We start from the raw sequence: 16,023 nt of genomic DNA, 5'->3' as shown, positions 1-16,023 counted from the left end.
ACTTGTCTTAGTCTATGTAGACTGCCATAACAAAATATCACAGTCTGGGGGTGGGGCTTAACTAATGTATTTTCTTACAGTTCTGATATAAGTCCAAATTAAGAAGCCAACAGGATCAGTTTCTGGTGAGGTCTTCCTCCACAGCTTGAAAATGACCACCATCTTGCTGTATCCTCAACTGACCTTGTTTGTACACATGCACCTCAAAGCATGCCTGAGCTCTCTGATGTCTCTTTATGAAAGGATACTTAATAGTACCATTGGGTCAGGGTTCCAGCTTTCTGACCTTATTTTACTTTCCTACTTCTGTAGAAACCCTATCTCGAAAAAATGTCACATGAGGAGTCAGGGTTTTAAAATATAATTTGAGTACCCTGAAGGCTCATAAACACTTTGAGTTTATCTTCTATCACCTGTTCAAAAAGTGATTTTTCAGTTTCCCACTCACTGGCATTTTCCAGGTAGGCATTTGACGGCACAAGCCGATAACCCTAGTACCTTAGGAGCCTGAGGCAGAAGGAACAAGTTTGAGGCCATCCTCAGCAACTTCATGAGACCCTGTCTTAAAATTTAAAAAATTAAATGGGCTAGGTATGGAGTTCAGTGGTAAAGGGGCCTTGGGCTCAATGCCATAACCAAAAAAAAAAAAAAAATATATATATATATATATATATGGAAAGTCTATGTATATCCTATTTCTTTAATGTTTTCTAGTAAATTTTAATCTTAGTTCTCAGCATCTATGGAACTAATGAGATGTTTTCAGTTATATCATCAGCTCCTTTCCCCAGGATAATTACATCATCCTTTGGACATTCTGGGAGTGATGACATGAACACAATCTCAATTACTTGGGAGACTGAGGAAGGAGGGTCTCAAGTTGGAGACCAGTCTGGGCAATTTAACAAGAACCTGACACCAAATTTTAAAAAGAGGGTTTAGCTCACTGGTAGAGCACTCCTGGGTACAATTCCCAGCACATAAATTTATTTTAAGGTAAAGCTGTAAATACTCTTCACTTGCTTCTTTCTTTCACTTAGCAGAATGCCTTAAAACTGAGATTATTCAAGGCCCCTGCTAATGAGCAATTTAGTTTCCAAGTCATTTAAAATTATGAATAATTTGGGGGGCAGTATGGCACATGCCTGTAATCCTGTGACTTGGAAGGTTGAGGCAGGGCAATCACAAGTTCACAGACTAATCGATATTTTGGAAGAACCTGCCTTATGTAAGACAATGTCTTTAATTTAAAAAAATAAGTTAAAAAGGCTAAGGATATACCCAGTGGTACAGCACCCCTAGGTTCATTTCCCAGTAGAGCAAAATCAATTAATTAAATTAAATATAAAAAAGAACATATTTCATTGATGCAGAGAAAAAACAGTATTAAAGGGTTTACAATTTAGTTAGTGATACCATACTAAAAAGTAAGAAGGAATGGAAGGTGAAAACTGGTAATCAAAATGCTTCAAGTGTTCAAATCAAAAGATGTCAATAAGGAATACAATAGCCAGACAGGATAAACTTCTTATACAAAGATATTACCAAATTACAAAGTAGTGAAATTTGTAATTTTCAATCATTTCAATAGCACTGTAAATTGGGAAGCAAAGAAGAACTTGGTAGAAATATCTGAGTCCCCCAAAAATTTGGAAGAGTTGATATTTCAGTGTCCTCAGGCTAACCAGTGAGATTATTAACATGAAAATACATAGATAGGTACAGAAACACAGAGCAGAAGGAAAGAGACTCAACAGATTCTCTTCTGAATTATTCATACAGTGATAAACCACAGTAAATTTCAGAGAATACCAAATATCTTGAACATTTTTTCTAAGTACTGTAAATATAAAGAAATTAAAAATACTGTTAAAATGCCCAGGAGATTTTAAAAATGTGTTCAGAGTATCAACCTGAAAATAACTGAGGAATGTACACTTTATCTTGTCTAAATCATTTTCTTGACCTATAAAACCCAGCTGGCATTAGGTTACATGAGCTATTTTTGTTTCTGAATTCTTATTGTTATATTATGGTGGAAGCAGCAACAAAATGAGAGCTAGTCAAAAACATCACACTATAATACTGACACTTGAACCTTATCATACAACTTTGAAAGCATCTTCATACATGAATTTTCCTGTGATTATAAACACAAACAAAATACAGTACTTTAGTATTTGTGTAGAGGAAGTCAAGAAAAATAATTGCAAAGAAGAAAACCCTAAAATTACCTAGTTTATGTTTTCTTTGTTTCAAGAATTAACACTTTTAAGATTTTACCAAGGGGTTACATGAAAACTAACTCAGTATCTTTCTAGGGCAAGTCCCTATATGACCTATGAACCTCCCATTACACCCCACCCCTTCAAAGTACTATCACCTCACAGATCTCCCCAAGGAGACCAAGCTTCCAACACATGGACATCTGAGAAGCAAACCCCATGGAAACCATAACATAGGTGATAGTCTCACACATTACCTTCCAGGTCATTATCATTTCAAAGCACTGAACTTCTAAATGCATGGAGGGCTGACCCTTGAGGAATAAACAATTGATCATGGAAGCTGCTACCCATCACCAGTGGCACCTTTTTAATCAACAAATTCTAAGAAGTATCTTTACATGATCCCATATTTTCTCCATCCAGGTCACTAATCATCATGCCAGAAAGGAAACCAAAAGTCAGTTGGAGTAACACAGGCATATGATCCCTGTTACTCAGAGACTGAAGCAGGAGGAAGACAAGTTCAGGGACACCCTGAGCAAATTAGCATGATCCTGTCTCAAAAAAAAAATAATTTAAAAGCAGGGGGCTGGGGATGAAGCTCACTAGGACATCACTTGCTTCAGCCCTCCTCTCTCTTTCTCTCTCTCACAATCACACACACATACACAAAAGGGATAACCAAGAATCATGTTGTGGGGCTCATAAAAACCTACAGCAAAGAATGGTTCTTCTGCATGATGAGCACTTTGAACTTGAGGACACCAACTAGCCTCAAAAGCAAATTCTCTTTCTGACTTCTGTTCTTTCTCCTACTCCTTTTATTATTCCCAAGGCAGGCCACAGAAACTAGAATTCCTCTTCCCCAAGGTGGGTCATAGAAAGTAAATCTCCTCTCCCTAGGTCAGTAATAACAACCTAGATATTTTACTTTAACCTCCCTTTGCCATTCTGGGTTAAGGCTGGTCATAAAGAAGTTCTCAGTCCCACCTGTCTGATAGAAGACAGTAAAACACTCAATCCAGAAGGGGTCTTACCGTATAACATGGAAGGACTGTAACAGGGACACAAAAGACAAACCTGAACAAACAGGTTTTGCTGTTTCACCCTTCAGTCTATCAAATCATGTCATAACTTTTTGTCTAGTCACACTTCAACACAGTTGTACTATTTTTTAACTATAGAAGATTGTACTGTAAAGTCTATTTAAAATAAATTTAAAACATTAACAGTAGACAGCTACATAGACTTAAAGTTTGGACTGTTAAAATAAATGAAAAAAAAAATCATACATTTTTACCCCTACATAATTTCAGTTCAAACTTTATTCTTCCCTACAGGGAAGGACCACCTACCTTTAATTTTTTTCTTCTTTTCCTTCAGTGCATTGCCTCAATAGCTATAATAGTAAAAAAACAGAAAAAACCAAAATGCCCATTAATAGAAAATATTGTTAAATAAAATACACAATCTAAAACTGTAGTTATATACAGCATACTTTGAGACTGCAAGTATTTTTAAAAGAATGGAGTGGTTCTTTATGTATTGATATGGAATTTAAGAGATATACATTCAGGTTAAAATGCAAGTAAAAATCTGCAGTGTGCCTCATCTCTACTTACATGAAAAGAAAATTAATTCACATTTACTTGTATATATACAAAGTAACAGCTTGTATTAGATTATTTCAGAGATGAGTGACTACTTCCCAGTAGAAAAATTAGAAGATTAAGGAAGAGACATCTTCAAACTACATATTTCTATACCACTTACAATTTGAAGCATGTAACTATCTCATCTGTTTTTTAAATCAATGAATAATTTAAATGTGCTTAAAACCTAAAAGTAGTGTTTGTGATTACCTTTATAAAGTTGAGGGAAGGTAGAGTGACAAACTGATTAGCCTCACAACCTCACTCTACAGTCATGCATTTTAGCATTCCAAAAAGCAAACATCTCCCCCATCACTATCACAACCTATACTAAGTACATGATTCTTAACAGCAATATATTTTTATTACCAAAGCAAGAATTAAGAATCTAAATTAACAGAATATTGGCTGCAAAGGCAAATAAGAGAAAAAATCTAACTTCTGAATAATAACCATGATAGACGATCAAAATAAATCTAAAATCGCATATGAATTTTTCAGGTATCTAAAAGTGATGTATAATATTTGTTGGACCTTCCTGTTACCACCAAAAGGAATAAAAAATCACAGGAAATAGTTTTATTCCATCTTTCATATCTATATAAACACAAAAGAAACTGTGAAGTCAACTTATTAGAATATTGTAGTTCATTAGGAAGCTTGTCCAACTCAAGAACATGGAAAATAAATCAAATGCAAACTGTTAATTTTAAGCATTTTTATATACAATACCAAGAAATCATATGCAAAAACTGACTTTTTGAATAAACAATTGATACTAATTTTCACTCAGCAATATGAAAAATAAAGAACTTATACAGCAGTCCACAAAAAGAAAACCTGGTTGCTACAGACACAAAACTCCAATAAACTTGTGGTGGGGAATGGGTGTCAAGTAAGTAAAAGAAACAGGGAGACATCCAGCAGCTAAACTCAAACATTACTTAAATGCCAAAGAAAGGTTTAATTTACCAGTGATCATTTCCATAGCCATTTACCCTTATTTCCTGAGCATCTACTGAGACACAGAGAAACAATAAAACATTTTCTGCTTTCCAGAATGTTATACTCCAATTATAACTGTTAGAACACTCAAAATGAAATTAAGAATAGAAAGTATCAAAGATCAAGTAACTATAGGAACAAAAACAAACTTTACTACTACACAGATAGGAAAGGCAGGAGTGGAGCATGATTATGTATGAGCTAACTTTTCACATGGAAGAGAGAGATAAGAAAAAATTCTAAGAAATAAAAATGGACAAAAAACAAAAAATGTAAAGTAAAACTTAAAACTTACTTTCTTTTGAGGACATATGTCAAAACCTAAGTTTGATCATAAGAAGAACTAAGTTTCAAAAGTGGACTGGGGACAATTAATGTATAAAAACAAACACAAAGTGATCAAGAACACAGACTTTCAAGAAAGACAGGCTTAAAATTCAATTCTGAATTCTTCTACCATTAGCAAATCTGTCAAGCTCATGAAGTCTCCAACCCTTCACCTATAAAGTGGGGATCACAGCAAATACTAACATAAATTAGGATGGCCAAAAGAGAATAAAGCACTCAGATTATGACTGACATTAATAAACAGCCAGTAATTATTTCAGGATTTTTGTTCTGTCATCAGGCAGAGACTATGATGATCAAGGATGCAAGTAGACTCTTTAATAGCAGTTTGCACAATGAGTGGAGTGAAAAAACCCTAGAGATCAGGAATCTCTGATTTGTACATGATTGCTGGAAGAATGGAAAGAAGCAAGAAAAATCAGAAAGGACAATACAATAAGATGGCAACAAAATATTCTTGAGGAGAGAGTGAAAAATCCAAGGTGACCTTTTGAGTAACAACAAACCCCACCACCATATGTAGCAATAATGCAACAATAAAAAATACAGAAGAAAAAAGATGACTTTTTGACTTTAAGCCTGAAAGACTAAAAAAAATAAAGTTCATTAATATAATTGAGGAAATTAGAGGAAAAAGAATAAATTTGCAAAGCTACTGATTCAAAATAATGAAATGACAGCCATCCAGTTTTTATCAAGAAGAATAATAAAAAAGAAAAATCTGAAGATTAGAAAATAAAATGAGACTGGTCATGCAGAATGGGAAGCCTTGGCAAGTGGAAAGAGAGGAACAGCAGAAACCATGGGGCTATGGAATCACCAGAAGAGAAAACTCAACTCTAAAATGAAAGATAACAACCAAACCCTAGATAACAGGTAAAATTTGGAAGGGAAAGAGAACGTGAACAAAGGTCCCAGGAGGATGTTTTGAAGGTGCTGGCTTCTAGAAGGCATGGAGGAGATAGGACTTCACAGCACTGCACATTCCACAGCTCTTCAATACTCTTTATCAGTTCAGATTACAAAATGAACAGACCTATGGTAACATGATTATTGCAGGAAGCTTGTAAGAGCTTGCAATTTACAGAAGTGTTATTTATTCCAACTCAATCCCCAGCAGAACAGAGCTAATACATGATAATGATTTTAATTACCTATTTTTTTTAGTATCTAGAATCTCAAGGAACTGTAACTCAAGAAAGTTCTCCTGTTCTTTGCCATCCATTGGTACATCTGATTCTACCAATTACTCCTCTTGGTAGAAACCACTTTCCCATTCTCTGACAACAAATTCCCAGACCCTCCCCCTTCTACCACCACCCTTTCTGTTATTTTTTTTTAATCTTAAGAAAAGCAGAATTATCAGGGAACAGATTCTTTATGCCACTGCATGATAGCTACTTAACACAAATCAAATTTTAAATAGGAGTCAAATACTGTACCTTAGGGACTTAATAAATTTTGCATTCATTTCTCTAACAAAGAAAAAAATTCCAGTAGATTTTAAACTCTAGAGAGCAACTCTGATGCTTTTTTAAATTATTCATATGACCAAAAATAGTTGATTTTATTCTGCTGCTCATGAATACCAGTCCCCAAAAGGAAAATGAGATCAAAGTGGAAGATAAACTTTCAATTCCTTTTTACCAGCAATAAGATAGCTCTTAATTTGTGAAAATACACAAAAAAGCAATATTTCCCTGGCCTCATCCCCCTCCATAGCTAAAAGTCAGCAGTCTTAAAATACTGTATAGTGATTTTGCTATGCCTGAAACAACTATAAAACCCACTAAAAACCAACATAAGCTAAGAGATAATCAGTAGCAGATATGCTACTTAGATATGACTAATTGTCATCATGAACTGCCAATAAAAGCTTAAATCTTTTACTCTCTGTGGGTTTCTTCTCAAGTACATATTGGTCATACTTTATTAACTTTAGTATTTTCCTTATTTTTTTACACTACATGATTGTCACATCTGCTAAAAACCTAAAACAAATTAAAATAATATATCATGACACACATCTTAATGATGCATTTTAAGAAACTGTTAGAAGACCAAAAATTAAATAAGCAATTTCAATCTTTCTATACTTTTTATGGCCCTCTTTGTGTTCTTTTGAACATATTAGCATATTATAAGTTCAAATAGATCCACTAAAAAATGCTTAATGAGATTATTCAAGTTTGTAAAAAGCAGTCATGAGAGCTCCAACTGCAAATTTATCATAGCACAGATCAGTGACTAAAGCAACACAATCCCTCACCTTTATGGTTAACAGCATAAAAAAAAAGTATAATATTTTAATAATACATTACCAGAAACTTCATATAAAAAGATACTATTTTAGTTTCTGGCTAATTATCCTTTAGACAATTTTCAGTGCACATTATTATTTGCATCACTGTTTTGCCACTTTAAAGAAAGAAAAGTAAGATGAACAATTTTGTAATTTAACATGTATAATTTGTCATATCTGCTTAAAAGGAAGAACAAAAAAAATCCAAGTTCTTGCATTAAGTACTTGTGATTATATGCAGACATCATTATTCAAAAAGCAATGGAATCTTGAACAATTTAATCTCTGTGAGCATGCTTATTAATCTATAGAATTGGGAAAATGCTACTTCTTTTGGTGTTATGGGAAAGCTACTCTTATCAAGAACAAGAACTAAAATGCTATGGATGTTTTTGAATCTTTTCAAGCTCAATTCCCACATAAAATGCTACACAATTTAGAGTAAGATTTCAGACTATACATGCTTAGATGCAGACTGTTTATATTTTTCTCAGTTCTTTTTCTCTTGAAATTTCAGGAAACTAGCACCAAAATGAACACAAGAGTACATCTTTAAAAAGCACAATGTAGCAATTAAGCCAACAAAGCCTCCAGCTCTCTGCACACAAAATACAGAATGCAACAGGGATTTGGTTCCTTTTTTAATAGTAAGCAGTATAGTAACATCCTTCCACTTCTGGGTTTACTCTCTATGGCTTGCTTTTAAAAATATTTAAACCAGGTCCTTCTCCCACACAACTGCTGGTTTTCTGCTTTACCTTTCTTTCAAAAATCGGTCACGTTATATTCAAGGAATTAAATGTTTTCATCTGACCATATGGTAAATTAGAAAAAATGCACTCAAAAAAATGTAAACTCTTTAGTAACCTTCTTTATGAAGTCATCCAGCCACATGTAATCTAACCATTAAGCTTTGTGTAAACAGATTACTCAGCCTGTTTCATATAAAAGTATCACATCTGGCCTTGGACATTCTGAAATTTTGCCATGTTATGTTTCAAAATACTAGCCTTTGAAAAGCAACTGATAATAGAAAATTTATAATCCAAGTTCAGCAATAAAAAAAAAAAACTTCAAAGTTGTTGAGCTTTTAAAAAGAATGAGGCATGTTAATAAAAGTGAGGGATATTTGTGGTTCATAGTTGGCCAATAAAAGAATATATGAAAAAAAATATACTATACATGGAAAGAAAAAACACTGAATGACTAAAGCACTTGAAGTGTGGTTACCCAGTAAAAAGAAAATATGAGGGGACAGGGGAGAGGGTAGTTGATTCCTTTTTTGGCAGTTTCATTTTTTCTTAAAGAGCTAACAGTACTTTGAAGAAAACAACTATTCTTAAAAATGCATTCCTTCCTACCCCAAATTCTTCTAATTTGTTCAAAACATAGTTATGATTTCTCAAAAATAAAGACAGGAAATTTGGGAACAAGTAATAACTGAAAGGAAAATCCTGAGTTTTAATCCTGAGTCCTCCCTAAGCTGGTGTTTAAAACATCCCAAGCAAAAGGAGAGGCATGGCACTGACCACCAACAGGAGTACACTCACTCACACAGCCAGAAAAAGGAAGAAAACATCAGCCCTGCTCTCAATGTTCTAAGTCCCTCCCCAGCCCCAGGCATCCAGAGCCCTAGGTCGTTTGGATTCTTTTCCTTCAAAACCAAAAGAGTAGAACTGGGTAGTGACTCAGGGGTAGAGCACTTGCCTAGCATGTGTGAGGTCATGTGTTGGATTCTCAGCACCGCATATAAATTAGTTAAAAAAAAAGGTGCATTGACAGCTGAAAACATTAAAAACAAAACAAAACAAAAATAAGAGTCACTGGAGGATCTGAAAAGGCTGGGGTGCAGGGTCTGCCATGCCAGCGTCAGCCTCTACGTTCTCCACTCCAGACCCGAGACATAGGACCGGACGAGCACGCGCAGCCTGGTCTTTGCAAGGTGCCTGGCCTCTGTGTCCCCAGCCCAGACCCAGGCACAGGATGGGCCTCACACCTGGAGTCCCTGGCGTCCCGTCCAGCTATGACCAACCGCTGAGGCCTCTCTGTCTAGGATCCCCGACCTCAAGGCCCAGACCCTTGGGGTCTGTCCCCAAAAGCACTCCCGCTGCCCCAGCACACACCAACCAAGACCCCACACAGAGTGGAGGCCTTACCCCGGGGCGGCCTGACTCAAGGGAGGCGGCATTACTGAGGGAAGGTTTATCAGAGGGCAGCGACCTTACCCGAGGGCGGCGGTGTTACCCCTGCAGCCTTCCCTGAGAGCAAGGTGGCTGCCTGATATGAAGGCGAAGGGCCGTTAGGCTCCTGGTTCAGGCACTGGGTCTCCTCCAGCTGTGAAGCAGCCAGGCGCCAATGCAGCTGCAGACACGATGCCAAAGTCCCAACAGCTCTGGCGCTAGCGGAGTGATCAGGGGGCAGATGGTCCCTGCCCCGGCACTGCCTGAGAGCTGGGCATGCGCAGAAGGCAGTGGTAGGTTGGGCACGGCCCCAGCGTGGCTCCACCCACTGTGAACTCGCTGTGTCTGGAACCCCAAACCACTTGAGTCCTGCTCTAGGGCTCCAGGAGCCTTGGGGAGGAGATCCCTCAAGAGCAAAGCCCTTCCCCCCGCCCTCCTGACCCTGAGGGGTTGCCTGCAACCACACTGGCACTGCATGGTGCCGGGTGAATCCCTGAGGAGGTCCTGGGGATGCAGGTGCTTCAAGATCCCCACCACACCCCAGGGACTGGGCCTTCTGGTACTAGGCATTGTCAGCTTGCTTTTCTAGGTTGGGGACAATGCCTGGCAGGGGGATTTTCGAGAGGCTTTATTGGAGGGTCATAGCTAAAGGGTCTAAAATGTTCTGGAATTTCCCATGATCATTTTAAAGTGTCCCCTTAGGGGACAAGTGCTGCAATGCCTGCCAGGCTGAGCTCCCCTACCCACAGTTAGGCACCTAGTGGACCTTGGACCTTGATCCTCTCAGGGTGTGCTCTCCTAGGAGCTGCCTGCCCACCCCCACACCATGCTGGGCCAGCGGGGGTCTATCTGCAAGCCTCCTCCAACCCTACACCATGCTCTACCAGTGGGGATCCATCTGGGAGCCCCCTCCACACACACCCCACGCCCCCCAGTCTGGAGGGTCCACCTGGGAGCCCCTCCTCCACTACCTGTGCCAGTGCTTGCTGGGTCCCCTGGGCCCGGGCAGGTGCAGCTGCTGACCGGGCTGGGCCAGAGGGACAACTCTGCATTTAGCAGATCGATTTTTAGGGGGTGGGGTGCAGGAATCCGAAAGCCTCGCCCAGTGCAGGGGGGCTCTGGACTGAATCATGTGAACATGTGGTCCAAAATGGGAACTATCACATAGTTCTTTGACAGGAAAATGGGTGGAATTTTGTGAATGATTAGAACCCATGATTCTTAGGCATAAGAAAAAGCCAACTGAATAACACCAATTAATTCCACAAACTTACAGTTGAATGAAAGAATCCGGACAACAGAAGAACAATACACGAGTCTAAAAGCAGCATGCCAGCACAATTAATCTCTTTGGGAAAGACAGGAGACCAACTACTTCTATAATGTGTGACCAGGGTTATCATGAAGGAACCCCTGGGTTGCTGAAAGGTCCATGTCTTTGTTTTTGGCAGTGATTTCATGGTTGTATTCATCTTGCAAAAATTCATAAAACTATACACATATAATTTGTGTATTTCTATGCATGTGGGTTTTATTTCAACAAAAAAGCTACTGAAAATTAATTAGCAGGTCAGTTTGCAGCATTGGATAATGTGAACTGAAAGTTCCTTTTACTGCAAGTAGCACTTACAGAGTCAAAGTCAAAGGACCAGTCATCAAGTGTGGGTGTGTAATCCCATGGAGCTGATGGTCCTCAGGGAAGAATTAGTGAGCACGATTCTCCTTGGTATTTCTGGGAGATGGGTTTAAGGAAACCTCCCCTCCCAAATACCAATATTCTGAAGTCTCATAGAAAGTTAAATGTAATTTACATATAAACTATCTACATTCTTCAGAATATTTAAAATCATTTCTAGATTACTTATAATACCTAATAAAAATGCTATGTAAACAGTTTTCAGACTCCATTGTTTAGGGAAAATTAGTAAGAAAAACAGTTTGTACAGATTTGGTACAACTATAATTATTTTCTAAGTATTTTTGATAGAAAAAATCATGCAGAGTCAAAAGAGAGCAATATTGGGAGATCCAAGATGGCGGACTAGAGGGAGAATGTGTTCCTTGTCGCTCCGTTACGCCAGGTTCAAGCAGAGGATATCTGTTTCTCAGTGAGGCAGTTTTTGAAGCTTATTTATCCCCTGGTGTTTACCCATTTGTCTGCTGTGATGACCTGCAGTCAGCCAGCATATCGACGCCTTTTTTGAGAGCAGATTGCTTACTGTCAGGCATCTATCATACGCCATTTGCCTGCCTCTTGCCTGTCCATCACCTGCCTTACTCCTGTCCATCACCCAATGCTCGAGGTTCACCTCCTAATCATCTGACAACAGTCAGCAAACTGATTGCCAACCACCAGTGGAGCACCAGCTGCCTGCTGCTGCCTGGAAGTTCACTGTTACAGTACCTGCAGGTTCAATTACACGTGGCTGCCACCATTTTGAGACAACAGCCAGGCCCCATAGGACCCCTGACCGGACTGACTGAGCCCCATCTCCAGAATCCCTCAGTCCTACCGATCACTCCCTGCCTCTTGGGCCCTCACATTGACTGACTGTTCCCTCCCACCAGGACCCCCAGACCAACTGACTGTGCCCTATCACTGGGACTCCAGACTGACTGATTGCACCTGGCCTCCATGATCCCACAACCACACCAAACACACCCGACTTCCAAGACCCCTGCATGACCAACCACATTCCACCTCCAGGACCTCCTGCTGATCACGGCCAACCCTGAGCTGCAGCTCCCCATTTACTGTAGCTCTGATCTTTGGGTGGGGCAAATCCCATCATGCAATGCCTGCTGGAGGCTTGAAGCTCATTTTCAGGTACTTCTCATGCATGAGACTACTGAACACTGGGAGGTTTTATTAGCATATGACTGTTATACAGTAGATTTTCTTTTTTCTCCTTTTTAAAAAAAATTAAGTTTTTATTTGTTTACTTTTCTTGCTTTCTTTTTGTTTTGTTTACCTGTTCCTTCAGAGTCTATTTCTTCCTTTTTTGCATGCTAACAACCAATTTCTTTTGATTACACTCTCACACTATTTTCTAGAACTTCTGTATATTCTTTTCTTATCCCATTAACAGCCACATTCTACATCCCTCTGCATCCTCTTTGTCCTCGAATAGAAACTGCAGACCTTATTGCAAACCTGTTTGTTTTACTGAAGATAATATTTGAACTCATTTTGTTTATTATGACAATTTTGTTATTGTCCCCATAGGGGCTATTTGGTCTAAAATTGCATAGTGTCTGATTTGGAAACTGCTAATATTGATCTCCCCTTAAAGAAAGGGTTTTGGAAACCTATAGGGCCACTATAAGCCTATAGGGGGAAATCTGCAATACCCCAGATCTGCACTCCTAGAGGGAAAGACACATGAACAACATGGAAAAACAAGGGCAGAAAATGATCCAAACAAATCTAGATTCTATAGTAATAGAATCCAATGACGGTATGTTAGAAGAAATATCAGAAAATGACTTCAGATTATACATGTTTAAGATGAATGGTGAAGCAAATGATGAGATAAGAGAGCAAATGCAGGCAATGAATGATAACACCAATAAGCTGAAAGAGTACCTGCAGGAAGCAAAAGATCATTTCAACAAAGAGATAGAGATTCTCAAAAAAAAAAAACCCCAAATGGAAATCCTTGAAATGAAGGAGACAATAAACCAAATAAAAAACTCAATGGAAAGCATCACCAACAGACTAGACCACTTGGAAGACAGAACCTCAGACAATGAAGACAAAATATTTAATCTTGAAAATAAAGTCTCCAAAACAGGGAAGATGGTGAGAAATCATGAACACAAACTCCAAGAACTATGGGACATCATGAAAGACCAAATTTAAAAATTATTGGGATTTAGGAAGGCACAGAGAAACAAACCAAAGGAATGAACAACTTATTCAATGAAATAATATCAGAAAATTTCCCAAACCTGAAGAATGAAATGGAAAATCAAATACAAGAGGCTTACAGAACACCAAATGCACAGAATTACAACAGACCCACACCAAGGCACATTATAATGAAAATGCCTAACATTCAAAATAAAGATAGGATTTTGAAGGTCACGAGAGAAAAGCATCAGATGACATATAGGGGGAGACCAATATGGATAGCAGTCGACTTCTCAACCCATACTCTAAAAGCTAGAAGGGCCTGGACCAACATAGTTCAAGCTCTGAAAGAACATGGTTGCCAACCAAGAATCCTTTTCCCAGCAAAACTAACCTTCAGATTTGAAGATAAAATAAAATCCTTCCATGAAAAACAAAAGTTAAAAGAATTTACAAATAGAAAGCCTGCACTGCAGAATGTTCTCAACAAAATATTCCATGAGGAGGAAATGAAAAACAACAATGTAGGTCAGCAAAGGGAGGAAATACCTTAGAGAAAAACCACTCAAAGGAGAAACCAAGCCAACTTAAAAACCAAAATTAAGCCAAATGAATGGGAATACAAATCATTTCTCAGTAATAACACTGAATGTTAATGACCTAAACTCTTCAATCAAAAGACATAGTCTTGCAGAGTGGATTAAAAAGAAAGACCAAATATGCTACCTGCAAGAGATTCATCTCATAGAAAAAGACATCCACAGACTAAAGGTGAAAGGATGGGAAAAAACCTACCACGCACATGGACTCAGTAAAAAAGCGGGGGTTTCCATCCTTATATCAGATAAAGTGGACTTCAAGCCAAAGTTAGTCAGAAGGGATAAAGAAGGACATTTCATACTGCATAAGGGAACCATAAATCAGGAAGACATAATGAGAGTAAATATTTATGACCCAAACAATGGTGCATCCCTGTACATCAAACAAATCCTTCTCAATTTCAAGAATCACATAGACCACAATACAATAATTCTGGGCAACTTTAATGCACCACTGTCACCACTAGATAGATCTTCCAAACAAAATCCAAATAAAGTAACCATAGAACTCAATAACACAATCAATAACCTAGACTTAATACACATATATAGAATATTCCATCCATCAATGAGCGGATTCACTTTCTTCTCAGCAGCACATGGAACCTTCTCGAAAGTAGACCATGTGTTATGTCTAAGTATTTTTAATTCTGAATTTATTGAATTCTTGAATGCAAACACAACGTGCCAACTAGTGTTCTCAATTATTTGCATGTGTCAATTCACTGAATTCTTATAACTCTGAGGTTGGGGTTATTGTCTCTGAAAATTAGGGGATTGTTTTTACTAATTATTAAACAGCCATTAATGCAGGAGTCTACATTAGAACCCAGCCAGTCTGGACCTAAATTCTGACTTATTAATTATAATTTAAGACTGTTCTTCAAGTTAGGTGTATCATAGTATTCAATAATTCTTTAAACAGTCATGACTTAATTCAGTGAAAGATCACAGCCAATTATAGAAAGATTTCCAAATGATCAGTCATATCTGTAGAGGCCATAAATGAAACCCACTCATGAAATGTATTTAGTTTAGAATTACAAATGAGGATAACTATGATCGCCCACCGCCCGCAGGCGGTGGGCGATCACAACACGTACGCTTTTCTTGATCACAGGAACCAAAAAAAGGGCTTTATTCCACAAGTCTCCGACTTCTATTGAGAACATCAGCCTATCAGAGAGTAGACTACCAGGAAAGTCAGCCTATCAAGGAACAGTCTCCAGGCAGATACCAGGATCGCCTCACGTACAACAGCCAACCAGAGTTACTTCCTAAAACTTGTTTACGAGTGCAGCTATGTCTGGCAAGCTGCCAGGCGAGATCTTAGAGATCAGGCCATGGTGCAGCTCTGGGGCCCTCAGAGCCCGCCCCTGACATCTCCCCCTTATTCTTTAAATAAAGAAAAGATGACTTGGGACCATGCCTGTCTTAGGTTGTCCATGGCAAATTACATCCTTACCCGTCATTGGAATTCTGACCTCCAGGCGTCAGAACCCTGTCTTAGGTTGGTATGCATTTCCACGGATCTTACCCATCTTTGACTACTGGTCCAGCATGCTTAGCCATACTTGGGGGGATGTGCCTGTCTCAATGGCTGTCAAAGTCTATACTATAGCCCGTTGATGACATCGGGCATCTAGGCGAGCTCTGATTTGGCTGCGTATAACATAGGCTATCCCTAAGCAGATAATAATCAGAACAGTTACTGTTCCAGCCCACTGTTTTGTCAATCCCAGGGCTTTAGATAACAAAGAGAACATCTCAGATACCGATGTAACTGAACCCTGGTGGCATTGACTCTGAGTATCAAACAGTAGATGACCAATTACCAGTAAGGTAGACAGAGAGAT

General features: G+C 38.5%; 1 long non-coding RNA gene across 1 annotated transcript in view; it reads right to left on the bottom strand.

Annotated features, from left to right (window-relative positions):
* LOC124973171 (uncharacterized) overlaps positions 1–9,951 on the bottom strand; it is an 83,295-nt gene extending 73,344 nt beyond the window's left edge. The window contains exon 1 of the long non-coding RNA XR_007106625.1: positions 9,761–9,951. This is a non-coding gene — a long non-coding RNA (uncharacterized LOC124973171). The remainder of the gene's footprint in view (positions 1–9,760) is intronic.
* Between the last annotated feature and the right edge of the window lie 6,072 nt (positions 9,952–16,023).

This window comes from Sciurus carolinensis (assembly GCF_902686445.1).
Source record: "Sciurus carolinensis chromosome 14 unlocalized genomic scaffold, mSciCar1.2 SUPER_6_x, whole genome shotgun sequence".
In the NCBI taxonomy this organism is placed as follows: Eukaryota; Metazoa; Chordata; class Mammalia; order Rodentia; family Sciuridae; genus Sciurus; species Sciurus carolinensis.
The sequence above is the reverse complement of the archived record's forward strand: the minus strand, read 5'-3'. Positions and strand labels throughout refer to the sequence as shown.